At 37.8% G+C, this 27,414-nt stretch overlaps 1 protein-coding gene and 1 long non-coding RNA gene across 45 annotated transcripts in view; one reads left to right on the top strand and one right to left on the bottom strand.

Annotated features, from left to right (window-relative positions):
- Positions 1-27,414, top strand: part of Nrxn1 (neurexin 1) — a 1,146,022-nt gene that overhangs the window by 630,084 nt on the left and 488,524 nt on the right. The gene's annotated exons all lie outside the window — the stretch shown is intronic.
- LOC120093187 (uncharacterized) lies at positions 207-27,280 on the bottom strand. Its single transcript, XR_005486270.2, has 3 exons — positions 27,018-27,280; positions 16,663-16,796; positions 207-12,349 (listed from the first exon to the last, which is right to left on the bottom strand). It is a non-coding gene; the product is annotated as an uncharacterized LOC120093187 (long non-coding RNA).

Genomic DNA, 27,414 nt, shown 5'->3' on the forward strand with positions numbered 1-27,414 from the left:
CTGCTTTCCTTTTGTGCTTTCTGTCTCCACAGCTTTCATACTTATTTTTCCCATGTTTGAGGTCTTTTAGGTTCACATAACAGCTCAGTCACATGGCAGTAATCTGGAACTGTATTTTAGCTAAAGATCTTGCCTAGTCCTTTATAAAGGGTGGAAGTAGAAAAGCGGGGCTGGGGATTTAGCTCAGTGGTAGAGCGCTTACCTAGGAAGCGCAAGGCCCTGGGTTCGGTCCCCAGCTCCGAAAAAAAAGAACCAAAAAAAAAAAAGAAAATAAAATTTGATAATGGAATGTTTTCCTCTGTTCAGACCAGAAATTTAAATTAATCTTGAGACAAAGAGAAAAGGCATGTGCTTTTTGTTTCCTGTTGTAAAGATATCTATAGCTTCTTTTACATAAGCATTTGCATCAAATTTGTTTGAAATTGAAACTTTTGCCAGTGTATGAAGTATGTCTGTGTACTTGTTCAGCTATATTAAAAATGTAATTACTATCAGCACCTATACAACATTTTGATTTTTAAACCAAATAATATAACTAGGGATATAAAATTATTTGTAAGACCAAGAACAGTATTGCTAACTGGATCCCTACTATGCGAATCCTTACTGTTTATTTTTTCTAATTTTTACATTAATGACAACAATAACCTTCTGAAAATATTGATATCTAAGGTAAAGAAGTGTTTCCATGTTCTCATGCTCATAGGAGTTAGAACTGCACAGATTAGAGCATGGAATTTTTCATTGTGTCTATTCTCAAGACTATTTGCTATAGATTTTATCAAAATGGAAATTAGCAAAATAAGACTGAATCAGGGTGAGCCTGGCCTAATGCTTTATTTTAAGTCACTCAGCCCTAGCTCTGTACCCTGAATATGTCTGCAAAGAGATGAACTGGCACATGATGAAACTTTACAAAGCCCACAGCCTCACCAAAGTGTTGCACAGCATTAGTGGATGAGCAGAAGTTTTCAGTGCCATCCAGTGCAGAAGAATGTGAAGCATTCTCCATGCTCTAAACCATTCATTCGCTCCTTGTTTAGGAGAGCACAAACTTGGGATGATGTTAAAAACAAACCATGAAATCATTAGAATGGGATTTTTCCCAGATGTCAGGTTTTACCTTTTCCATGTTTTGAAGGAAGTTTTCTAGTGTATATTTTTGGTCCTTAGTGAGAAAAAGATTACCTTTGTCAGTGAACCTGATTTATCTAGTTATCTGCTTGGCCTGGATGCTCTATACTCCCAAATTCAAGCTTACTGTGCTAGGAAGTGCTATGATTTAATGCAGGGACTTCTGTCTTTCCAGCTGATACTCACATTGGATGTGACTTTGAAAGTTCTGCCTCTGGCCTAAGACACTGTTGGAGGAAAATGAGGAACAGCATGGGAACAGTATTTTATCTCCAAGACTGAGTCATGGGAATGTAGACAAGGGCTTGTCTACACCGGGAGCACTCCTGCATGCTAACTTGTCCAAATCTGAAAATGTTATTGATTAAACAGTCAGTATCTCAAAAGCCAAGTGAGGAATTCTAAATGAATTGTGCCCAGAATGGGTTTGAATTTTATTTAGGAAAATTCTCCTTAGTCTAAGGCTAGAAGGAATTTTGTAGGTTTTGGCTCAAAATGTTCAAAAACTTTGGCTGGTGCTTAGAATGCACTCACTAAGCATTGCTGGGATGAGTTAAATGTATTGTGTGTATCAATTTTGTATTGTAATGTATTAATTTTTGTGTGGTAGAAATAGTCACTGTGTGTGTGTGTGTGTGTGTGTGTGTGTGTGAGAGAGAGAGAGAGAGAGAGAGAGAGAGAGAGAGAGAGAGAGAGAGAGATCAGAAGGGATACACAGTTGTGTAATTGTGGGCAGTCAGTGGAAACAGAATGCTGTGCCTTTGACTGGGCAGAGAAGCAGAGAGAACAGGCTCCATAAGGGACTGAGCAAAGGTGAATCTATGACGTTTTCATCATTCCCAGTGCATCATTTGAGCACCATCCATAGCATGAAGGTCTCTAACATGCTCTGTGCATGTAGAAGTAAACAAGGAGAGACTTTCAGGACAATAGAAAGAGTACAGATCTTGGAAAGGAACCCTGAATTGCAGTTTGTCTATACATGTTGCCTATGGGTCCATAACCACTAGCTTCTATATCATGAAATGAGAACATGACTACTAGTGTCTTGGAGTTGTCTTACAGATTCGGGTTAACAGACATCAAGAGCCTAGTTTGCCCTCAAACCTGCAACATTTTATTTTTCACATCGATGGGAATGCTGCCCTCGTGTTTGCTTTTAAAAAAGAACATGGGCAAGAATAAATGGCTGACTTATGTTAGATAATTATGACACTGTCAAAGAAGTTCTGTCATATCTTGCATTTCAAACTGTGGCTGGAGGACCAGCTGCATCAGCAGCACCTGCAATCTCATAAAGATGCCAACTTGCAGACATTCCTTCCCTTTCCTGCCCTGCATATCTCCTGACGCTGGGCAAGCATTTAACGAGATCCCAGATGGTTCATGGTACACATGAAAGTATAGAAAATACTGCTCTAACAGAAGCGTGTAAGTAGGGGAAACGAAGGCTGACAAAACGGTCTTGAGGAACCCAGGTGAGACTTCTTATTCGTGAGATTCAGAGAAAAATCCTTTTGGATTAATATACTTTGTACATTGGAATTCGTAATTCCTTACAGATCTACTTCCTTGACGTCATCATTCTCATGATGCTGACTATTAATAATCTCCAGTGTTTTAACGAGTTAAGGGTACACAAAGCCAACAGTTACAGGCAGTTGGCTCCCTCACGTCTGTTCCTATGCATTGGACTCCCTTTAACATTTGAGACTGTGAATCTGACCATAGAACTATGGACTCAGCAGCCTTCTCACAAGCAACACGGAATGTTGGCATTTCATTAGGTAATCTAGTTTCAGCATAAAGTCTCAGTAGGCCTTGCGTCTTCCTCCTCAGTTGTAAAACCTAAGGTGGGAGTCAGCCATTGGTGCTTAGAAAAAACAATACCTAGCTTTCACAGGCTGACCCTGGAGGCCAATTTGGCTTAACACTCATTTTCTTTTTAATGTTAGAATTGCTCTTATTTCATTTGGAGACACGTGGTTCCATTCACAGAGTTAGCAGGTGGCTCCAATCCTATAATTATGATCGTGATTGTCGGCTGCCAAGGCACGGAAGGAAACCATGCAAACCCACTCTGGTGCCATTCAGTGAATTGGTGCATATGCTTCTTGATGTAGCACTGTTCATAACTCTCACAGTAGCAATAAAACTATTAGGGTAGTAAAATATATGCATTTTAATTTTTGTTAAAAATACCATAAAATTCAATTAACACCTCTTTTCAAAATAGCAGTTCACTCTGGGAAACTAAGGGTTTCCTACCCTGAAATTATACGCTGCTTGTACTGCCTTGGTGATTTCCACTAATGCCTTAATCAGTGCACCCACTCAGCATCTTGCAGCCTTATCTTCTCCAGTCCTTTTGTTCCGTATCTTTCTACAAGTTTTCTCCTGGCAGCAGTTGTAGTGCAGCCCTTCTCACACTGGGCTACCCCTCCTCTTGTGTTCCCTTAATTGAAGGGAATAGGGGAGATGAATATCCTGGACAAAGCACACATGTTTCAGAGTTATAATTACATTGGAGTTGAGGGAAATGTCCTTTAGTGCTATACCTACAACTAATGAGGAAAGAGCAGAGAGGTTTTATTTATTAGGCTACAAGAGAGTCTGACTAACCCCTGCTTCACTAATCCATAAAAATGAATGCTGCGCCCATATTTTTAGACTGTTCACCTTCTACTCAAAAGCAGTTTAATAGCACAAAGTTGAGAAAGGTCTCCTGGTGCTTTGGTTTTATTACTTTCACTGACTAAAGTGTGCACATTTCCTAGCATAATTATACCCTAGTTGTCACAATAAATGAACACAGTATATTTTATGATACACTTTACTTGCTTATTATCAGGTTTGTTCACACATCTCACCGACATAATAACCCATGGGGAGTTTCTGCTATCATTGCTGAATGGAAATTAGTGAAATTTTCTATTTCATTTGTGGCTTGAATTTTATTTCAATTGTAAAAAGCCATAATCCAAGATAGACAATAGATCTAGGCCACTCTTAATGTGTCTGTAACTATATAATGGTTGTATATAATGCTATATAATACAAAATGCTAGTATTTTCAAATCTCACTACTTATTTTCCATCATCTACAAAGGTGAGTATTAGCTAGACGGATCAAAAATATAGAGCCTACTTTAAACACGATTTGGGGTCAGTCTCTCCCAGGACTAGATTGCTTTTTAAATTTGACATGAGAGGTTGGAGATGTAGCTCAGTGGTAAAAGGCCCTGTGTTTGGTCCTCAGTTCTGGAAAAAAAAAGACAAACTAACAAAAATTTGACATGGGAAAAGAAAGAAAGAGTCAGAATTAGTTAAAAGTAAACAACTAATACTCCAGGCCTATTGACGTGAATGTTTTAGGGATTTTCCAAATTGTGAGAAATAAAGGAATTAAATAGACTGTAAGTAGACTATAAATTTACTATGATTTTCTGTGAAAGGTTTAACATAACAATGGCAGATCCCACTGTATAAGAGTGCAAAATTCGAGACTGCAAAACCCAGAATTTGTAATCTTCTTCCTAGTTACTGAATGTTTGCTTCATTATTTTAAGTGTCTTCTATAACCATTCATCTTGATGAATTTGTTTCAGGTTGTATGAAGTTACTACGTTTTTCAAGCGGGAAGTTCACTAGTGATTTTTTTTCTACAGTTTGAATCACAAACACATACTCCTGTATGTTGAACGCTAGGTTTCAAGTGATGGCATCATTTTGGAAGGTTCTATAAACTGGAGAAGGGGGGGCTTAGACAGAGGAAGCAGGTCACTGGGGAAGCCTTTGTGTATCTTAGCTTCCTGTCCCCTTTGCTTCCTTCCCTGTTTCCTGTCTATGTTCATGACTGTCTCTCCCCTCCTACATGTTCCCAGTGCCCTGATGTTTTTCCCAAGTGCACAGAACAACAAGCTACCATGTGCTAAAGCTTCTGAAACTATAAGCCTTCTGCCTTTTCTCTTCGTTGTTTCTGTCGAATATTTAGAAACACCAATGAGGAATGTACATTGGTAGTACTTAACCAGAAAGATAGAAAATACTGTACTATCCACAGGTCTTATGAATAGAACAAAGCTCATAATGTAGGCTATAAAATCCACAAAAATTGTCTTATTTCCATTTGAAAAAGTGGCGAAGGTGAGCAAGTCAGCGCCTTGTTTTAGGACTGACCTCCTGACAGAGCAGTGAGGAGGAGCAGAGGGGAGAGGACATTTGTTCCTGGTCCTGGGATTCCTTCTTCTAAAAATAGTTCCCATGCCACCTCTACTGTGAGGACTGACACAAGTGTCTCCACCGCAATGTTCCCTGTTTCTCCTGCAGGATCCTGTCTTTAGTTGGTGTTGAGAGCTCTACTCACCAACAGTGAGATAATCTCCTGCTGGTGTAAGGGTTGAGGCTACCTATCCATTTCAACAAGGAACTATAAGAAGCAAAAAAAAATTAATTAAAAATAAGAGCTGGGGGCCTTCCTTCACGCAAGTCATCAAGCAGAGTACCTCACAGATGGAGAAGATAGAAGTATTCTTATACTCTCGGGACTTATTTTCAAGTTGAATACAACCTCCTAATAAAGGATTTCTCTCTGACCTTAATAGTGGATTTCTTATATACTCTCAGAGTTAAATGAGGAAAGGCCATTGCTTTCTATATGTGCTGGTTAAGTCTATATCCAGAAAGATACATAGACTCCTAACAGTTGAAAAACTTGACTTTTCCCCAGCTGTCTCGTTTGCCACTATTCTCTGTTGTGGAGAGAAAATCTGTAGAATTTATCCTTTTTTGGGGGATTGTGTTTTCTAATTCAGGTTGATGTTGTGGTTCTCTGGACTGTTGAAGATAAAGTCTGTCATAGAGAAAGTCTTGGTGCTGTTTGTATGTAAGATGATGGGTTTCCAAAAGGAAATTCTGCCTGTACTGTGGCAGTAGGAGCCAACTGTGGATGCAGTGATCCCTGGTAACAGCTATTTCTTGGTAAATTAACAATGCAAAGATTAGGCCAATGAAAGGAAGACACCCATCTGGCCACACAATTTAAAGGAATACGAAACCTCGTAATCAACATAAATCATATTTTATTGCAAAAATTGACAATACCAAAATAATACCAAGAGCTAAAGAAAATAGCATGACTATGTTTTTTTCCTACCCCCGGCTCCACGTTACTTTATAGTGCACTTCTGTGACTTGATCCTATGTGTATCTATAAAATTTGTACTTTTTTAATTATATAAAATGTATTTTATCTTACCTTATAATCTTAAAGTCTTTTAGAGTTCGATTTGTGTGTGTGTGTGTGTGTGTGTGTGTGTGTGTGTGTGTGTGGTGTGAGAGAGAGGGAGGCAGAGAAAGAGAGGGAGGCAGAGAGAGAGAGAGAGAGAGAGAGAGAGAGAGAGAGAGAGAGAGAGAGAGAACATGTGCAGGAATAATCACGGAAACCAATCCCTATACCTGTTATACGTGTGTTCTGCTGCTGATTATTCTCCTGGTGTCTAATCTGTAATATTTTTAAAACAATGGTTTCAATGTAAGGCATTGCTTTAGATTATTACTTGTCCTGATGACTAAGGATTCAGGGTCCACTTTGATGTCATTCTTCAGTGTTTCGTCCCACTCAGCCAATACCTACTTTAATAAGGCCTAGTTAGTCAATGGGTCATTTGAATAGCCAGTATACACCTTGATCTAGGATTTGCTTTTATTAAACTCATCTATAATGCTGTAAGTCAAAAGTTAAATGAAATTTACTAGCTGACAGGAATATGGGTAATTTACCTAGTTGAGGCAGCTCCCACAGGCCTGTCATAACCAGCAGTTATTCTGTTCTCTTGAAATTCAAAATACTAAAGTCATACAATTCTGCCTAACTCTCTTCTCTGCATGATCCTATTACTTTTATGTCTATTTATTTTTTAATGTGGTAGGAAATGAAAACCCCATGGCTAAAATTAAATACGTTCCTATTATACTACATTCTTAGATAGTTAAGACAAAACATTTCTTTAATCAAAGAAGAAGGAAAACATTAACTGCACTTCTTTATGCTGCTATTGGATGAAAATATACAGAGCACACTACAATTCATACAAGCAGTGAGGAGGAGTGGGTAGAAATCCCTTGATAATCAAGTTCTGGGAAGTACTAGTCTCTCCTCAAAAGCAGTCCATCCTAACAACAAAATTAACTCTTTTGTTTAATTTTGTATCTTGTGCCTTAGGCACACTTTTTAAATTAAGCAGTCAAGTAGTAACATTATTTTTAAATTTCTAAATGACAAACTGTAGGCAAAGAAAAGCATCTCCCTAGAGATCCAATAACAGATCTGATGAAGTGCAGCTTGAAAGTTGGGTTCTCCGTACTTAGTTCATGAACCTGAAGAAGATATGCAGACTCTGACTGCAGAGTAGCTCAAGATTTCAATATATTCCTTAAGGTTTGAAACAGAACGGATAGGGACATTGATTACTTATTGATCTCTATGGCTATTGGTTTACAGAATAAGAAGATGACATTCATTTATAGTCACATGTTCAAAGCCAATACTCTTTCTATCTGCATCTTCTTCATGTTTCTTCCTTTCCTCATTTTAGCAGTTTCAATGTGCTTATCTCCCCATGTACCGAAACCCAGTTTTTTGGCTACTTATTGCTTTTCCTTGAATGTTTAATATCATGTATTGTAATATACTAACCTTGGAAACAATTCAAAAGGAAACCATTTATCTTGAGCCTCCAACTACCTGAGGTACTATGTCTGAAATCTCCTTTGCTGCTTTATCTGTGAGTATTTCTAAGTGAAAGATAAGCTAATGTTAGTCATCTACTCACATTCACCATCCATTGCATCCAAGATGGTTCTCAGCCATTTAGCCACCAAGCCAAAGCAACTCTAGGAGGACCACTAACTTTCACATTGTCAAGCCTGATGCATATTTTTCAGTTATTATCTTAATCTTTCAATTGTAGTTTTACTATTTCTTCTAGAAGCAGAATGGGTACATAATATTAGACACACACCTGGTGTCCTCTTCCCTCTGTGTCCTGTCTTCAGGTATTTGAACCTCTGCTTTTCTGTCTTCAAATGTTTTTCAGGACTTAATGCCAGGTGACTATTCATTTGATCTCTGTTATCTATACAATCTCAGGTCCTTAGGTATGTTGTGTGTGCCTATGACTCTGCTATCCATAAGCCAGACTTCTTACTTTTTTACTTTTACATGCCAGGCTTTATTAGAAGCATCCAGATTCCCTAAAGGTATGAGTGAGTTAGAGACACAGCTTTTCACTTCTCTCCCCATGCTGCACCTTCCTTTCCTAGCCTCATCTTAGCAAACAGTGCTTCATTTTACCTGGTTAGACAAGCATTATCACAAATTCAACAATAGTTGCCTTGTAAACAAGTGTCAATATCTCTTTCTTGGTGCCTCATGTATAAAAGTTACTACTTTGTGGTCCTGTTTAAAATATCCATAATATCACTACAGTACTGAATGAATGAGTGGTTAAGTGGATGTAGACAGATAAAATCCACAGATCACTAAGTCACTGCCTTGAGGTTGAACAGAGAAACCAAACTAGCAGAAATTGCCATCAAATACTAATGTAACTGTATACAACAATACTTAGGAAGAGTTGGTCTTTCACTCAGGTCATGCTGCTATTTTCTCTGCAGCATGTCCTTAAGTAGTTGTACATAGATACCATATTTACAAGAATCCACCAAATCAGTTTTGCATAAGTTTTCAGAAATTCACAATAACATTTTCATTATCTTTGTTGTCCATGATCAAATTAATTTAAAAATGTTTTAAGTCTCTACAACATCTTCCCTACTTATTTCTCCTACAACTATACTCACTATAATTGATTTTTAAAACAAATAAATAGAAAAAGTCCAGAACAAGTTGTACAGACAGTTTGTTTCCATGGTGTGGGAGTTTTGGACAAAATGTATAAACCCCATTCTTTTTCTATTAGACTCTTAGGAAACATAAACTGTTTTTCAATCTTTCCCATCTACTGTTGGAAAGAACAAATGCCATTTATCCCAATTAAAGTGATACTGGTGAGCTTTATGATAACGTAAGTTAAGTCCTGTTAGATATTTTATGTGATTGGTAAGTTGCATACACTTCTTGATTTTAAAGATGTAAGAAGTATATCTTCCCACATAAGTAAATCCTCCTTAAATGAATTAATTAGAAAAAGAGGAGAAAAAGGAGAAGAAAAGTAAAGAACATTCATGTTTCACTTACCATAAAGAATTACATAGTTTATAACTTGGAAAGCACTGAAAAATGAATGCAAATTTTTACCAAACTGCCTACTTTAATGGAATAATAGTGATGGATTATTAGTATATAAATTTCCAAGATTTTTTAAGTAATATGTGATGTTCTATAGCCTTACACTGAAAATCTGAATTCACACAATTTGTTTAAAAAAAAAAGGTACCAAATCCTCAAGGATCTAAAGATATGGAAATTCTATGACTTCCCCTTCTTAAGAATTCCCTAAACCTATGTGAAGTATGTGTAAAATTTATATTTAATTAATTAAAAATATTCCTGAATATTTAAAATAACTATAATAACATCAACTCATTATAAGTTCTTTGTCCTGAATGTAACAATGTATGGGATTTGTTTATTTCTTGATCAAGTTTATGCTGCCCTGCTGTCTTGCTCTTGACCAAGCAAATCCTGGTGATGGTTAGGATGAGTTGAGGTTACACTTCCTTATGCACTCTTGCTTCCCGTTATCTGTCTGTCTATCCATGATTTGCTTCCCGTTATCTGTCTGTCTATCCATGATTTGCTTCCCGTTATCTGTCTGTCTGTCCATGATTTGGGTTGGCATTTGGGATGTTTGGCATAGGTTCAAGTCTACGCTCTGCTAAATTACTACTGACTATGAAACTAAAGTGCTTAGTCTTGGCTAATTGCAAGTATATGGTAATCCTTTAAGTATGTTATATTATAAATCTGGAAAAGACTTGGCTAGCCCAGAGTATCTTTTCAATACAAATTATTTTGAAATGTATAATAAATGTTTATAAATGTTATAAAGTAATAATTACTTATAATAAATATGAAAGACACACTTAGAAGAATCTAGTTTTCCCAGCTACCTCATAGTCCGGCACCTCCTTTTTCTGAGCTTCTATACTACTTTCGACACTATTCTTTGTTGTGTGACATATCCTCAGTTTTGTTGACATTAGCTTTCTATAAATAGGTCTTGTATTTGGTTGAAGAAGTGACTATGTATTGTCCTTGTGATTCAGAGCATCATACACTCCGGCTGAGCCACTGAATACTAAACACGACAACACTACAGAAGCAGCCACAGAGATTCTGAGACAAAACATCTGTCTGCCACACGTCCTGATAGTCAAGCTAGTATTGAACCACACTGCAGCATCGAATATTACAATTCTGGTGGGAGGAAAGAAACACCAATCATATAGACCAGATAGTACCCTTTAAAGGCAAGCTATAAGAACCCATCACAGCCACTACAGATCCTAAGGGATCTTACATACAGGTACAGCCTTCTAATGATAATGTACTATAAGGAGATGAGGCAACAATCCATACTGAAAATAGTAATAACAAGTCAGCTGCCAAGTGGTAGGTCAAGGTGACCACAGAGTGCATTGTCACCTAAGAAGACGCCTTCTGGATACTCTTTCATTTCATGCTCCCATATGGATGGAACTTCAGGCCTTCCTCCTGTATGTCCATCACTTTAAACTGTGAACTATAAGTATCACAAAGTATTTGATCAAATAGTAGGTCACATTGATTTGCAGGGAGTGAATGCAGTCCTGGATGCCCTTTTCCTTTCTTCCATATTTGGTAGGTTTAGATTTTATGTATCCTATCAAATAAAGCCTTATTTGAGTGATTAACAAACTAATTAACCCTTTTATACTGCATTAGGTCTTGGAAACATTTCTTTTTAAGATTTCAGGATGTTACCACTGCTATATTTAATCAAAAAGTAAGACAGTACTCTATTGCTGAGCTGAGCACCTGTCAGTCTTCACTCCTTGTGTAATCAGCTTGTGCCAGATGGTGGTGCTGCTTTCCAAGTTGACATGGTGGAGCAGTATTTGTGCTCAAGGTATAACCTGCTATTTTCTCTCAGTGTTTTGAAGCCAGCACACAAAACATCTACACTCCTGACCTCAGTTCCAGAGTCCTCAGTTTCACCAGGGCCAGTCTCCAGACAGGGTGGCAGCTGATTCATTGCTTGGTATGCTTAGTGTGTGTGAGTGAATTATCTGAAAGAAGTCATTAGGTTGGGGGCTGCACACACCCAACGGTATGGTAGGCAAAAATCTCAGGGTTCTTGTGCACTCAGTAGAGTACTGGCTCAGCCTCATGGATATTCTGACTCTACTGGAAGTCAGTGGGGACAAATCTCTTGAGTAGTAAGAATCTCAAGTCCTAGGAGGAACAAATGGAGGGATTTCTGTTTGTTTGAATGATATTTTGTTTGTTTGTTTGTTTAGTTTTTTTTTTTTTTGCTTCTAGCAATCTTTTAGATGATTCCACAGCTAGTTTGCTATAATATGATAATTAAGGTTACAGGATTCTCTTGCTTGAATGCACAACTGATCACCAGAAATAACTTGCCTTTTGTCTGATTGGAACTGATTTTATCTTGATGACTGCTAAGATACAAACATTTTCAAGTACATTTAAATGCATTTCCAAAGTCTGCAAATGTCCTTTTTCAGTAGAAAGATGTATTGTATGTAACCATGTAGTGGTTAAGAACGTGAGAGCCGATGTTCAAGACCAGAGTGTGTCTTACTTTCTTTTCCTTTTACTCTTTTTTTCACCTTTTCTCCCAAACACGATATAAAGAAACCCAATAAACACAGGAGTGTCTGTAAGTGCTAGAGCATGTTTACTGGTGCTCAAATTAATTTTCAAAAATGTAGAATATTGTCTTTGCTTACTATATTGATTGACTTTGAGAATTTCGTGCAGCAATACAAAATCTTTTCTTGACAACTTTCTTCTTTCTTCATCTTTCTGTGTCCCTTCCCAAGATATTCTTAAACAATAAAAGACAAGACTTCCAATAGGACTTTCCTAAATGCACAGGTGGATGCAGAGGCCAGCGTGGCAGAGAGTGGATCTCAGTGCTAGAGTATGTTCTTCACATGCACAAAGTTCTAGGTGTAGTCCCAAGCACTGTAAAAAAGAAAATAAATCCTAAATGTGCTTAGGGCATTTTTTTAAAGTTGATTCTGTACTTAAGGGTGCTTTTTTCTGAGTCTGGCTTGCTTCGTTCAGGTGGATTATGTCAATATACTCATGAATTTTATAATTTCATGTTTCATTACAACTGAAGTCTGTTCCCTTGTTTATATGTACCATATTTCCATTATCCATCAGTTGGTGGACATCAAGACCGTTTCGTTTCCTGGCTACTGTGAATAGAGGAACAGAACCATGAACAATCAGGTCTCTCTGTAGCAGCATATAGAGCCACTTGGGTATATGCTCAGCAGTGGTATGGCTGGATTATATGGTAGGTGTAATTCTAGCTTTTGGCAGAACCTTAATACTGACTTCTTTAGTGTTTGCAGCAGTTTGCACCTCCAACAACAATGGATAAGGGTTCCCTGTGCACACATCCAGAGCAGGATTCATTACCATTATTTTCGTTTTGAAGGAGATGTTGTGAAATCTCAAAATAGCTTTAATCTTTATTTTCCTTATGGATAAGGCTATTGAAGTCATTTTGAACTATTTCTTACCCATTAATATTTCTCCTTCTAAAGTTTTGTTTTGGGGGCTTTGGTTCCGTCATTAAGAGCACTTTTTGCTCTTGCAGAAGACCTGGATTTATTTCCTAGAACCCACAGAATGTTTCACAGCCACCTGTTACTTGAGATCCTTCTTCTAACCTCTTCAGGCACCAAGCACACAAGTGGTGTGCAGACATACATTCAGGCAAAACACACAAAAAATAAATAAATTAAAATACTGTTTAGTTCTATGCCCTGATTATTTGTAAAAATTTGGGTGGTTAATCTTTCAGTTTTTCTGCATGCTATACATAATAATTCTCTGTCAGACTTAAAGCTGGTAAAGATTTCTTTCCTCATTCTTCAGCCAGCCTCTTCACTTGATTAGTGGTGGTTGTTTGTCCCCATAATGTTTTTGCTACTCTTGCACCAGTGGGCATATCTTGCCAAGTCAATAGTTATTGTAGCTTATAGGGTTCACTTGTAGGCAATACTATTGATTACTTTGTCTCTTAGTAGCCAGCATAGAACCTTCTAGCCCTATGAAAGTTAGCCGGTATAAATGACACTTCCATATATCCCATGACTCAAGTATATTGTGTCGCCATTAAACTTTGGAGGGTAAAAAAGAGTAAAGGTAATAGTTTATCATTGCATTTTATGATTTTAGGAAAACACAGAGGTCATTTAGAAACAAACAACCAAAAACTCAAAAAAGAAAGAAATTAGCCTACACCGGTACTGGATTTTCATTTGATAGCCTATGTTTTCAAGGACAGGAATTGTCTCCCATTGTGTGTGTGTGTGTGTGTGTGTGTGTGTGTGTGTGTGTGTGTGTGTGTGTGTGCGTGTGAAGATTTTATGGTCCATCTACAATAGTAGGTTCCACATGGCATTTTCTTAGGTCTTTAGTCTTAAGTATCTTTATTCTGTATCTACTCGGTTCACAATCACCAATGCCACTCAACTACTTTTTTTCTATGATTCCTCTTTCTCTATTTCAGTTGCCCTTCTTTTAGCCTTCTTCCCTTAAAGCCCTCCCTAGGGCCCCTTACTAGTTTCCTGCCTTTTAGGGAATTAAATTAAACACACACATTTAAACCCTTAAAAGATCACTATGTAAACAGAATCATGTAATGTTTGCTTTCTGGACTGTGGGTGAAGTCCCAGTTTTCTTCAGGCAGATGTGCTCTGAGAGGCGATGCTCCTTATGCTGCAGTAGACTTTCCAGGCCCATGCATGCCTAGACATAACCCAGGACTATACTATGTACTACACAGTAGACTCTGTGGGTTATAAGAACACATGAAACTGAGAGGGGACAATGCTATAAGAGGGAAAGAGATGGACTTGATCAAATCTCATGGCATATATGAAGAAAATTCTTCACACAAAAAAATCAAGAGATGGGGAAATAAGAAAGAAAAAGAAGTAAAGATATGAAGGGAGAATGATGCTAGAAAAGTGAATGCAGTTTGGGAAGATATAGTATGTTTTTGTATTGTTTCTGTATGTTGTAAGCTAAGAAACACTTGACATAGTTAGGTTTTTCTATAACAGATATTTTATGGAAATGAACTAAGTATATTCATATAATAACTGGGAAATTGGTACCATTGTGTGGCTGTCCTAGATGGATTTGGAGAAGGAAAGTCCGTGTCTAGCACCACATTGTTGAAATCCATTTGCAATAGGTATTCTATGTGAAGAAAGAAGTTTGCCTCTGGCGGAATCTAGGGTTTGACTATTGTTGAAGGTAATTATGATTGTTATTAAGAGACAAATTGCTTTGGGAGTTAGAAGAACTTCATATAAGCCCTCCTCATCCTAGTTTTGAGATACTCTTGGGAATTTCCAGACATTCTTGGGAATTACAATACTACTGCAGCAAAATCAATTTTACTTTGTCCTACTTTTTAAAATATATAGTGCATAACACTATTAAAAGAAACAGAACATGAACATGAAGTTGTATGAGTGGGGAGGGGTAATATAGGAGAATTTAGGGAAAGGGAAAGAATAAGATCAAAATATATTAAGGAAAACATTAAAGGGAAACATTCCTTTACATTGAAATGTGAGAAGAATGGCTTGCAACGTGGATAGAACATTCAATGTGTGGCTGATACTCTGTTTTAAATTTTTTATCTTCAAATAAGGCGATATTCTCTCTAAAACCCATTAGGATGTAATCAAAATAAAATGGGACTTTATTTGAAGACACACCTTAGAACTAAAAAAATTTATATCAATATATATATTCCTAAGGTAGAAAAATCTATCGCTAGGTATATATTCAATAACAGAATAGGAAAATAGTCTACAGAAATTATGGAACATTAGTTCTACTTAAACTTATTTCATCATTTTTAAAACCTTGAATTAGTTATTAAACATTTCAGAAGTTAGGTCTTTATTTTATTCCTTAAATAAACATGCTTGGCTATGTTATTGTTAACGACTGAAGTACTTCCAAATTTCTGACTCCAGCAAACAAAACCAGATCTTCAAGTCTTTGAAATATTAAAAGCTGTTGTGTTTTGTAGTGAATTGTTTCAATTCTGTGCATCATGGGAGTAGAAGTTATAAATGACTGCTTAGTGATGCTGTAAAGCTTTGGTGGTGCGGGACAGTTGTAAACCCACTCCCACTAACTCCAACTAAGGCAGGCAACAGACAGCACCCTCTCCTACACCTGGCAACTTTGAATGTGCCCAGTATGTCAGGCTGTTTCCTTTGGTACATATAACCCTCTGAGTATCTTAATATGTGATTTCATTTTGCAAAATAGGTGCTTACATCTATAAAATATAATTTGTTACACCAGGATTTTCACTGAGTTTTGACAGCAGATAATTTAATCTTAGTAAATACAATACTGTATCCTGACACAGATATAAATATGTGGGCAAGTCGGGTTGGCAAGTTTAACAGCAATTTTAATGTGTTTCCATTTCTGGATATGCAAGTCTGAATTACAGGAAGAAAGAAAACGGTAGTCTTTGGAGCATGATGATGGGAGGGTTCTAACGTGTACATCTCAGGACAGTTACATCGCTACTCGTTACAGTTCTATTCCAGGGCTTCGACTTCTGTTGTGAATGAAGAAACTTAAAAGAAAATGATGCTTTAGTTGGTGTAAGGATCATCTAATGGTTAAGAATAAGCCCCCCCCCCCGATGTCTTTCCTTCTCCATGTTGTTCTCTCAAGTCAAGCCTGGCATCCAACTTGTAGAAAAATGCTATTTCTGATCAGAAAGCCTCACTCTCCTCAGTCAGAGTTGTTCCCGGTTACTCACTCAGTTTCAGGAGATGCTCAGAGGTGGTGGCCCCTTTACTCACTATGTCCTTTTATGAAGAGCGCTGTAATGAAGACATCCAGCAGTACCAGAAGCAGGAGGTGCTGCGGTATTTAGTTTGAAAGTCAAATCCAAGTGAAACTCAAATACCTCCAGGGGAGTGAAAGAGCAGCTTGTTCAGTTGCTGCTTCAATTAGCAGGAATTTTTGTGGCCAAGAGAAAAAAGCAAATGTTCCACCATCTGTTTTTATTTCTGAAGCTGCGTCTGTACCAGACAACTGACCGCTGCAACCTGTGCACCATTTGCACCCAGAAAGTTTTCCTTTCTTTCATCCCCTCCCTTCCCCTTCCCTCTATGCTTCCTTCTCTTTTTCTAATTCATTTGGAAGACATCAGTCTCGCTATAGTTTTTATGTGTGGAGGTCTATAGAAAGGAAGCAGGGTGAAATCCTACCTCTTCTCTGATTGCTCCCAATCTTTATCGTTGATTCAACCTTCATGTACTCATTGAATGAGCAAATACTAGACAGCTGTAATATATCCACTGATGAAAGAATACGTAGAAGCAAAGGTCTTCACACTAAGGAGCTTGCAAAGACATGATCAAATAAAATGTTAAGTAATGTGTGAAGCAATAAAACATGGCACAGTTAAGGTCAGAACATGTGTGCAATATAAATGTGTATTCTATCTATATTTAAAAGCATACTCGTGCATATACAATTCAACAAATATTTGACCAATGAATCAGAATCCAGGAGATAATGGAAAATACAGTTAGAACCAGCTTACATTGGAAGTGACTTATTGCATTTTTAATAAAAAGCTTATAACTAAGACCGTAGTTGAATGAATGGATTCAGAAGTTAAAATAAGTCATGATATGCGAAGGGGTTTCCCATTTCACATATGATAGTTGTGTGTGGTAAATGTTGTCCTTCCCAATTTCAAGATGCCAAATTTATTTCATGCAAATCAATGTCTTTCACTCCACCATGCTCTTCCATTCCCAATGTTTCTCCCAAGTTGTCCTTCCTTTCTCAGTTAGTCTGTTCCTTTAACTGATTTGTTTATTTGTTTATTGATGAGTGATGGTTTTATTTGTTTATTTATTTGATTATTTGTTTATTTATTGGAGATAGGGATTGCTCTGGCTTGGCACTCAAGGTGGAGTTCATACTCCCCTCACACTTGGGCCATTTTCCGGCCTTAGTGCCCCAGTTTCTGGGATTATAGGTATATGCCACCCCACTTAGCTTTAGTGGGTTTACATCTTCCTTGAATAAGCCACTGCAGCTGACATGAGGAGGAGAAATCTATGGCACACACTGTTCGTGTGCAGGTCGGGCCCCCAAATCTCCAGAAAGATGAGAGAATACCACATTTAGGCAGACAACTAACAAACATCCGTTTCAAACAATACGTATTAGCCATCAGATTTACGTAAAGGGGGGATGCTAAATGAAAGGGGAAATGATGGACAGTCCAGGCTAGCCTCACTCTTCACACTTTACCAGCTTATTAGTACAGTGGAAAACAAGGTAAGAGAAATGCAGAAGTCGCCCCTTAGGCACCGAGAACACATGGAAGTCGTCTGCTCTACGGAGTCGCAATAGGAGCACAATAAACTTTTTGCTATATCATTGCAGAGTTCCAAATATGTGAGTGACGTGGATTCGATAGGGCTTGTTTGAAAAGATTAGTAGTGATCTGGGGAAATGGAAGGTTGGAAGTGAGAAAAGCGAATAAAAGAGTAAGTGTGTCTAATTCACATAGTAAGGAAAGCAATTCTTTCCTGAATTGGAGAGTGGGTGAGAAAGCAGAGAAGCATTACAGAGAAGGGACTGTCACGACTGGAACAGGCATGAGCATGCGTGTGAGGTGTGAGTACCTTTATTGATTCTTTCTTTTTTTTTTTTTTTTTTTTTTTTTTTTTTTTTTTTTGGTTCTTTTTTTTTTCCGGAGCTGGGGACCGAATCCAGGGCCTTGCGCTTCCTAGGCGAGGGCTCTACCACTGAGCTAAATCCCCAACCCTTATTGATTCTTTCAAATGCACTAGAAAGCATGATCCAGAAATCCCTCACTAATGCTAGGTAACACAGTAGGTATACAGTAACTTTACTTAAGCTCAGCTTCATGTGTGTAGACCAGTCTTCTGGATTCTGTTAGCGGTAAGTTTTCCCACATAGATGCCTATGCAGCTTCAAATATATTGTCAGATATATCATATGATTCATAATTATTAATCCATTTTTCAGTGCATAAAACAGATGTGAAACAGTTAGGACTGTAGAAGGCTTTTACAGAAAGTAAGAGGTCAACAAATTTTTGTATAAGGTATATAACAACTGTTTCCACCTTTGCAGACCATAATCTTTGTAGCAACTACTCAAACCATTACAATACAGGTATGCATAACAATAAGTGAATTATTCTCATTGTGTCCCGATAGTACATTATAAACAAATTTAAATTGCAGAGATTTCACTCACGTGGCATGAAATACCTCTTTTGTTTAGTTGTTTTTTGTTTGTTTGTTTGTTTTTATGTTAGAGATGATGGGAGTCGAATCCAGGGCACTGCCATGCTAGGAAACTTCTCTAATGCTGACTTAGGTCCCAGTCTCTTTTGATTCCTAATATCTATCCATCATGTTTTTAGTGTTCAGACTTAAAATTTTTCATTACAGTAAATTCTCTTAAAAAGTGTTGCTACACTGCCCAGAGCAGCTTCCTGTCCTTATTCATCTACTCAATATCAGTAAGATTAAAGTGAAACTACACACAGACCGTAAATATCTGTGTATAGGCTCCTGCCTTGAGATGATTATACAAACATGGTTTGAAAGGCATGCATGGCTCACTGTAAATTAAGCTCTCCATCACCTCTGATAGACAAACTGACGAAAATAGAATTCAGATGACTGGCAGCTGAGGCTTTAATCCAGGGCTCTGAGGGGAACAATGAGAACAACTGTATTCATTCTGATTCTTTTTCCCTCCCACTCTCAAATTGTCATTTAATGACTGAGTCACAGAGGGCAAATGTGTATGACAGCCTGCATTCTGTTGTGTGTGAACATAAAGGGCACATGCTGGAATGCAGATCATTAATTTGTAAACCAGAGCAATTTTTTCATAATAGGCATCTGACTGAAGTGCTAAGGAGATGGCAAATGTAGCAGGTATTCGGATCAGGTCTAATCCCATAGGCCTTCATCAGCACATCGTGTTTTATTATTTCATCTTGCTGTGAAGACTCAGGGGTGGAGATATCCGTGGACATTTGAGCCCAGGGGGTACTCTTTAGGAAAGAAAGAGATCCATTGTCTCAGTTACTGAGTGAGTACAAGTTCTATAAAAATTCCTTCAGTTAGACTTAAAAATATCATTTCTGGGAAGGTTTCTGGGAAGGTGGGGTATCACCTGTCCTTGACCTCTTTGTCCTGGATCTAGTTTTATTTGCTTCAAACACACACACACACACACACACACACACACACACACACACACACACACAAACACACACACACAGAGATACATATATATATATGTACATATATGTACATATATATATATATATATACATCTTTATTAACTTGAGTATTTCTTATTTACATTTCGATTGTTATTCCCCTTCTAGGTTTCCGGGCCAACATCCCCCTAATCCCTACCCCTCCCCTTATTTATGGGTGTTCCCCTCCCCATCCTCCTCCCATTACTGCCCTCCCCCAACAGTCACGTTCACTGGGGGTTCAGTCTTGGCAGGACCAAGGGCTTCCCCTTCCACTGGTGATCTTACTAGGATATTCATTGCTATCTATGAGGTCAGAGTCCAGGGTCAGTCCATGTATAATCTTTGTGTAGTGGCTTAGTCCCTGGAAGCTCTGGTTGGTTGGCATTGTTGTTCATATGGGGTCTCAAGCCCCTTCAAGCTCTTTCAGTCCTTTCTCTGATTCCTGCAACGGGGGTCCCGTTCTCAGTTCAGAAACACATATATTTTAAGAGCATTGTCTTTGGTCCTGAATAAGAATGATTTCAATATTGTGGGAAAACAATAGTCACTGACAGCATTGTAGGTGACAGATTACTGAAGAATTCTGGAAAAGTTCAATATTATTTAAATTCTAGTAATATGTAATGGGGAAACTCTAACATTATTTCTGACTTAGGCATGTGACAAAAATGGTTTTGTGGGTGAAGGGAGAATGACACAATAAAATCAGAATGTGGACACTGGTGTTCTTTAGTGTGGCCATCCTTCCTCGGATGTAGTTACATACAGTAAAGAAATCAAAGTACTCCATTCACAAATAATAAATATATAAATAAACTGTGTGGTATTGTGTGTTGGATCTTTCCCCTCCATTGCCCAGTGATTTCAATAGTGGTCCATTTACAAAGGATGCTTACAAGTCCCTGGGCTGGGACTGTATGGAACCAATCATGGTTTTCATCACAGGTACTTGTTTTTTTCTGAAGACTCCAAGTTAAAGATATTATGCTCCACTAAGCATCCAAATACAGGTTTCACTGAGCATACATAGTTTTCTTCCTCACTTCCCAATGAGAACCATGTGCTTCCACTCAAGTTCTCATAGAGAAGTGTTACAGGAACATCCAGTTTAAAAAAGGGAGCTCCAAATAAACACCTTTCTAACAACCTTGTGACCAACGCCATCTTACAGATTGAACCATTTTAATTCACTTCCAGGGAGAAACTAGCATATGCACTTGCAGTCTGGAAACAAGTACTTTATCTTGTTACTAGTTACTAGTTACTAGTTACTAGTTACTAGTTACTAGTTACTAGTTACTAGTTACAAGTACCTATTAACTCCATGTTAGTTTTCATCTCCTCCTGGTCCTCTTTATCTGTGACCCTCCTCATTACTTGGAGCTTAGCTAGAGGCAAGACCTAGTGGTTAAGAGTGCATGGTACTCTAGTAGAAGGCATGAGTTTTGGGCCCTACAGCCACACTGGATGGCTTATCTCCAGCTCCAAGGGATCCGACATCCTGGTCTGGACTTTGTGGGCAGCTGTATACAACTGTGCTCACACAGCCGTGCATGCATGCACAGAATTCTGAATAAACAAGACCTGATTAAAAATATGGGGGCAGAGCTCTTTCAGTGAAAGGAAGCATTAAGGGAGAAGTTTTTCTATTTAAAAAAAGGTGTCTGAAATGTTGAATCGACCTTAGACATTTCAGACTTTTCTTCCTCCCCTATAAAAGGACCCTTTGTTTTTATATCTGTTTGATGACTTTGTACACTAAATTTATTTTTAATTTGTGTGTGTGTGTGTATGTGTCTGTGTGTGTCTGTGTGTGTGTATGTGTGTGTGTGTGTGTGTGTGTGTGTGTGTGTGTGTGTGTTGGCATTCCTGTGGCAGTCAACACACACACTTCCTGTAGTCTGCTCTCTCCTTCGACTGTGACAATCAGGTCAATTGGTCTCATTACTTTCTTCTCCAAATTTAAACTAAATGCAGAATCACATCCTGATAATACAGACACATTGTGCTATGCCATTGTTGTACATCTTAGATGTCTAGATGCTAATTGTTTCTTTTGCACATTTTCTTTAACTTCTTGAAACTCTTGACTCATTATGGAATCCTTCTCACTCTTATTTTAAAAATAAATTTTGGTAGGGTCCATGCTTTATTTTACTAGGTAACACTTCCTATATTCTGAACTTGCCCTCTTAACTTATATGAAATATCACCAGATAAAAAGGGAAATCAAGACTCTGCATGTCAGCGAGCATAGTGTCTTCATATCTTAACATGAAAAAAACAAAATATTGCACTCTCTCGCATGTATAGTACATTTTGTAACTGTAAAATATTATTCTAAATTTTCAAATCTTGAAAGATGGGAAGTGAATTTAGGGGAGCATGTGTACTTCTGCCTGTAAGATAAAAAACACTTAAAATGTATCACACCATTAGAAAACATTTTGAGGTTTGCTAGCTATATTCTTTTCTTCAGCATGGGTCAAGGACTGGATTTTTCAGTGGATATTTTCAAGGATGAATGAAGCAAAAATAACTACTTCCCTCAGGGAAAATGAGAGAGGTTTTTACAAGACTGATCTCTGAAGCACTGGTAAGTTAGGTGTAAATTGTCTTGGTAGAATTCAGTTATGCTTTAGAAATTTTTCTCCATTCTTAAATAGATGTCACTGTATACGTGGAGGTGTGGATGAAAAAGACAAGATACAATGCACTTGGTTGTTAAAAAGTTCAAAATACATGTACCTTTAAATACCCATTTGAGCAATGTACCAAAAGGTCAGCAATTTTTTTTGTTGCATTAACTAAAGTGAAATTAAAATAATACTTTTTCATTATAAATAGACACTAGGGAAATTGTTTTTAATTTGCAAGTACCGCTATCCTACTTGACTTATTGGAAGAACATGAGCACTTCCCTACACAGCGTTTCATATTGTCATGATGAAAACACACGATTGGTGATGTTCACTTAGTTGTAAACTTAGTACTGGGGACTTTCTCCAAGATTTGGTGTCTTGAAAGAAAAGTGAAATTTGAAAATTTAATGTGATCATTTGGATAGAACATCAGAAAAAGAAAAGATCAAGTTTCTAAAGTACCCAGCTCACTACTTTCAATAATATAATTTCATGTTAAGCACTACAAAATCTTCTGCCTGTTTCCAGGTACAGTTTCCAAGTGAAAAGATTGTTGTAACACATATCACCAGCAGATGCAAACTGGGGTGGGTAGTGATAAAAATAAAATGTCCTCGAATCCATCCTCATTCTGTATTTTCTTCTTTTTGAAGAATGCCAGGGGACTGGTGTTCAAGGGCCTCTAAGAAAGAATAGAGTTCTCAGAAAGGTAGGCAGCTATGACAGGCCACCAGGGCATCCCTGTTGGGAATAACAGATGATAGCATAGTTCTTTGGAAATTGTTAGATCAAACTCACAAGAAGAAAGAATAGATGAACGGATCATAGGAATGCAACCAGAGCAGAACAAAGCCGAAAGCAGGGTTTAGAGTTCAATCACTACGCATTTAAAATTAATTTATAAAGAGTAAGCTTTACATAATTGCCACCTTAATTCTCACTCTGGATTTACTAAAAATGTTTTTTTTTTCAAAATCTTCTTTCCCTACCTTCTTTTTTCTTCTTCCTCCTTAAAAAAGAAACCAAGAGACCATTAAAACAAAGAACTGGTAGGGTGTAAGGCAGTAGCTAGAAAGTAACTGTGAGACAGGAAGCTTGTTGGATGGAATGGATATTAATAATTTAAACAAGTTAAAAGGTGAAACTTCTCAGCTACTCAGACATGTGGCTACATGAAGGTTCCCAACCAAGACAGTGATGAAAATGTAGCAAAAAGGAATTTTTTTCCAGTCTTAGCTTTCTGCTTGTTATGAGCAAGTGCAAGCATATAATAGAAGCCATCAGGATTGTATTACATCTTAGAAACATGACAGAATATTTTAAAGGTAATTATTGCTTTCACAAAGGAGCTCAGGAAGCAGTTGCGTGTTCATCACCCAATTTGGAATTTTAAATTTTTTGAGAAAATTGCACAATACAGCCTTAAGTATTAGTTTAAATTTCAGCCTGTTTCTCGGAGAGGGTTCTCTTATTGCTGGCAATAAGTCTCTTCTTTCTGAAGAGTTGGGTGGCTTTAAGTAAACAGGTGTGCTAGGTAACGCACTACCAAGTGGTAGAATGAAGAGCAGTGGGGAGTTAGCGTCTTTGTTTTCTCAAACATTACATCTTCAAACATATATTATGCAATACAACAGAACTGATCCATGGTGGCATTAAACTCTGAGTAAACATCTCATGCAATAGTGGGAACTAGAACAGAACAAAGCAGGCTCCTTTGCGGCAAGCCAATGAACCGTGGTGTAACATAAACCATAGGCATTATATCTGGATATTATGCTTTCCAACCTTTAAAAATTTTAGTGTTCTCCTGGGCACATATAGAGTGATTAGAGAAGACATCTGTGTAATTAAAGCAAGTAGTGCTTCTTCTTGGTACATACAAGGGTTACATAAGAAAGCTCTTATTAGTACCATGGGTGATCAGAGCTAACTGAGGTAATGATGCCTTGCTATTTGTGGTCAATGATCCATTGAAAGATGGTCCTACGTACTCCTTGACATCTATACTCTCTAATTGTGTACACTATTTAATATTAATTGTAAGTTGAATAAGAGTGACAAAGGCTTCCAGGCTTCAACAGTATCGGTGGTCCAAGGGTTGGACAGGAGGGCCTTCGGACTCATCTGAGCCACTCTTGACAATTTCCATAGTTTTTAATGCAAAGTAATGGATTGTTTTTCTCTTGCTTACAACTTTCCTCATGTAGCTTCAGCACTTAGATAGTCCAGGTCTTATCAGGCACACATGGCAGGCAAACTCAGTCTCTAGCCACAGCATGTCAGCCTTAGTAGTAAGGAATTACTACTCTTGAGGGAGCAACCTGACTTGTACTTTAGGGCCTCTGAATCTGCTGTTTCTATGTCGATCCCAGAGTTCATTCTACTCCCCTCATGTTCAGATCTCAACTGAAATGTCACCTCTTCGTATAGTACTTTTATGGTTCTTGATTATCCAGTTCAAATTACTCTTCCTTTCTTCCTAAGTAAAACTGGATCCATCACTATGTGATGCCCTGTCCTGTGTCCTTCCATTCCAACTGACACCTCCAACAAAGTAACTTAAGGTCTCTGACAACTGACACTCTGCTTCCTCATACTATGTGCTTAATAAAGATTTTCGTTTAGTTGTTGATGAGAGAAATTCACATATCCCAAGTACCTAGTTTTCCTTCAGAGAAATAGGGACGGGAGGGTACATCTTCTCAAATTGTTGCTATTCTTAAAGTGATTACCTTGTATCAGACAGAGATGACAGTCCATTGAAAACATAGTGAGAGCATTGGAGAATAATTTGGAGGATAAAACTAGCACTAATTGTAAAGAGAAAGCCTGGGGAAATGGGCAGTTAGAACAATCCCTGCATCATCAAAAATGAGATTTTTTTTTGTCAGAGAAATGACACCAATCTCAAGTATTTGGAAACTTACATGCATTTTTTTCTAGTTGGAGAATAGACCTGCTTTGAGTTACCATAGTGAGAGAACACACGTGAAAAACAAGAATCCAAAAGACTGGAAGTAAGATAGAATTCCAGGAAGGTAAAAGAACTAGGAACAAAAAATTGTAGAAGCAACCCAAGAGGCAACATATGGATTGTGAACTACAAATGTCATTTCCCCCCCACATTTTAATGAGACTAGAATTTGAGGGTTCGAGTTCTACTGTCTTACTAGTGAAGAGCTGTTCTTCCTGTAGAAATATGTAAAGTCAACACTAATCAGAAAGTCTGGCAAAGTCTGGGTCTGTATTCCGGGCTGGAGCTCTTTTCCTGAGACTGCCTTAAGTGTCCCTTCAGTGTGTGGGCCTGCCTCTCAGTTTCGCCCTTGTTGACTCATTATATCTGTGATTCTGCCTTCACTGTGAATAAACTAAGAACTCTCTGAGCAGTTTATTAAATATCAAATTTCACCTGCACTTAGATAAGGAACTAATCGTGGTTGATTAGCAACTACTTGTGAGGAATGTGTGTGATTCCTGTATAAAATGTAGATTAAAGCAACTTAAAGCTGATAAAGCTGTCTCAATGAAGCGTACATGGAGGTTCCACAGGGAAGCTGTTCGCTAGGAGGTTCCTGGCCTGACACTGCGTGTGCAAAGTTCTAGATACTTGCTTCCATATTACTAAGATATTCCTGGTAACGCTGGCTCTGCGACCACTCACTTTGTTTATTTATATGTTTTGTCTTTCTGGGTGAGAATAATCAGCTCCATAGTAACATATTTTCCTTATTAAAATGTTTCCTCATAAAGAACTGGAAGAGCGTGAAGGGGCTCGAGACCCCATATGAACAACAATGCCAAGCAACCAGAGCTTCCAGGGACTAAGCCACTACCTAAAGACTATACATGGACTGACCCTGGACTCTGACCCCATAGGTAGCAATGAATATCCTAGTAAGAGCACCACTGGAAAGGGAAGCCCTGGGTCCTGCTAAGACTGAACCCCCAGTGAACGTGATTGTTGGTGGGGGAGTTTGGTAATGAGGGGAGGATGGGGAGAGGAACACCCATATAGAAGGGAAGGGGGAGGGGTTAGGGGGATGTTGGCATGGAAACCAGGAAAGGGAATAACACTCGAAATGTATATAAGAAATACTCAAGTTAATAAAAAAAAAGAAGCTGAAAAAAAATAAAAATAAAAAAAATGTTTCCTCATTGTTTTAACTGGAGGCTATTGTTAGAATTTATAGGGACACACTAGCATTAAGTTCATTAAGTTTATCATCATGCTCCATTGTAAATAATTAGTCTCTAACATCCTAGATCTACACATTTGAATTTTTTACAAGTTTATTAAAAACTAAATATTACTAAATAATGTATCATTCTATAAATTATACACAAAAATATAACTGACAACTTAAACATGATATTCCTTATCATCCATTCAGGTCAAACATCCTAGCCTAAATGAGCTCCTTGGAGGGTGTGGGTCAGGGATATCTCAGTACATGAGGATGGTTGTGGAACCCAGATTGGAAAAGTTGAAGGGATTCATTTATCCAGAACCTCTAAAGAGCTTTCTCTGTTAAATTTTTAAATTGATAGTCACATGTTAGTAAGCCGACCACACACAAAAATATGTTTTGCTTGAGTTGGCTATTGCATTAAGGGGAAAATTATGAAAACTAGAAAAAGCCACACTGCTTACCTCTTCACGATGAATTATGCATCATGCATGCAGGACTAGTTTGCCACTTTTTAACCCACAATATGGATTTGTTTAGCTACAAAATCCATCGACTCCCTCTGTTTAGGAATCCTAATATTCTATGGCAATGGGTGATGTTATCCCATAGGTCACCAACAGGTTTCAGTCATTCTGAAGTAAATTGAAAGTTGTTAATTGTATTCATCTCATGGAAATGGAAGATTTAAAAAAAAAAGCCAGTGTAATCAGATGCATGCCACCCAACTGAATTACATTGTTTCAAGTCTGTGCTTTCCAAACAATAGACAAGGGAACTCTACAGAATGAGTCTTTTGAAAATTCTGACAAGCATGATTTATGGTGGTTCTAAGATGTATTCTTTGCTTAATAGTTGAAA

Source organism: Rattus norvegicus, chromosome 6 (genome assembly GCF_036323735.1).
Source record: "Rattus norvegicus strain BN/NHsdMcwi chromosome 6, GRCr8, whole genome shotgun sequence".
In the NCBI taxonomy this organism is placed as follows: domain Eukaryota; kingdom Metazoa; phylum Chordata; class Mammalia; order Rodentia; family Muridae; genus Rattus; species Rattus norvegicus.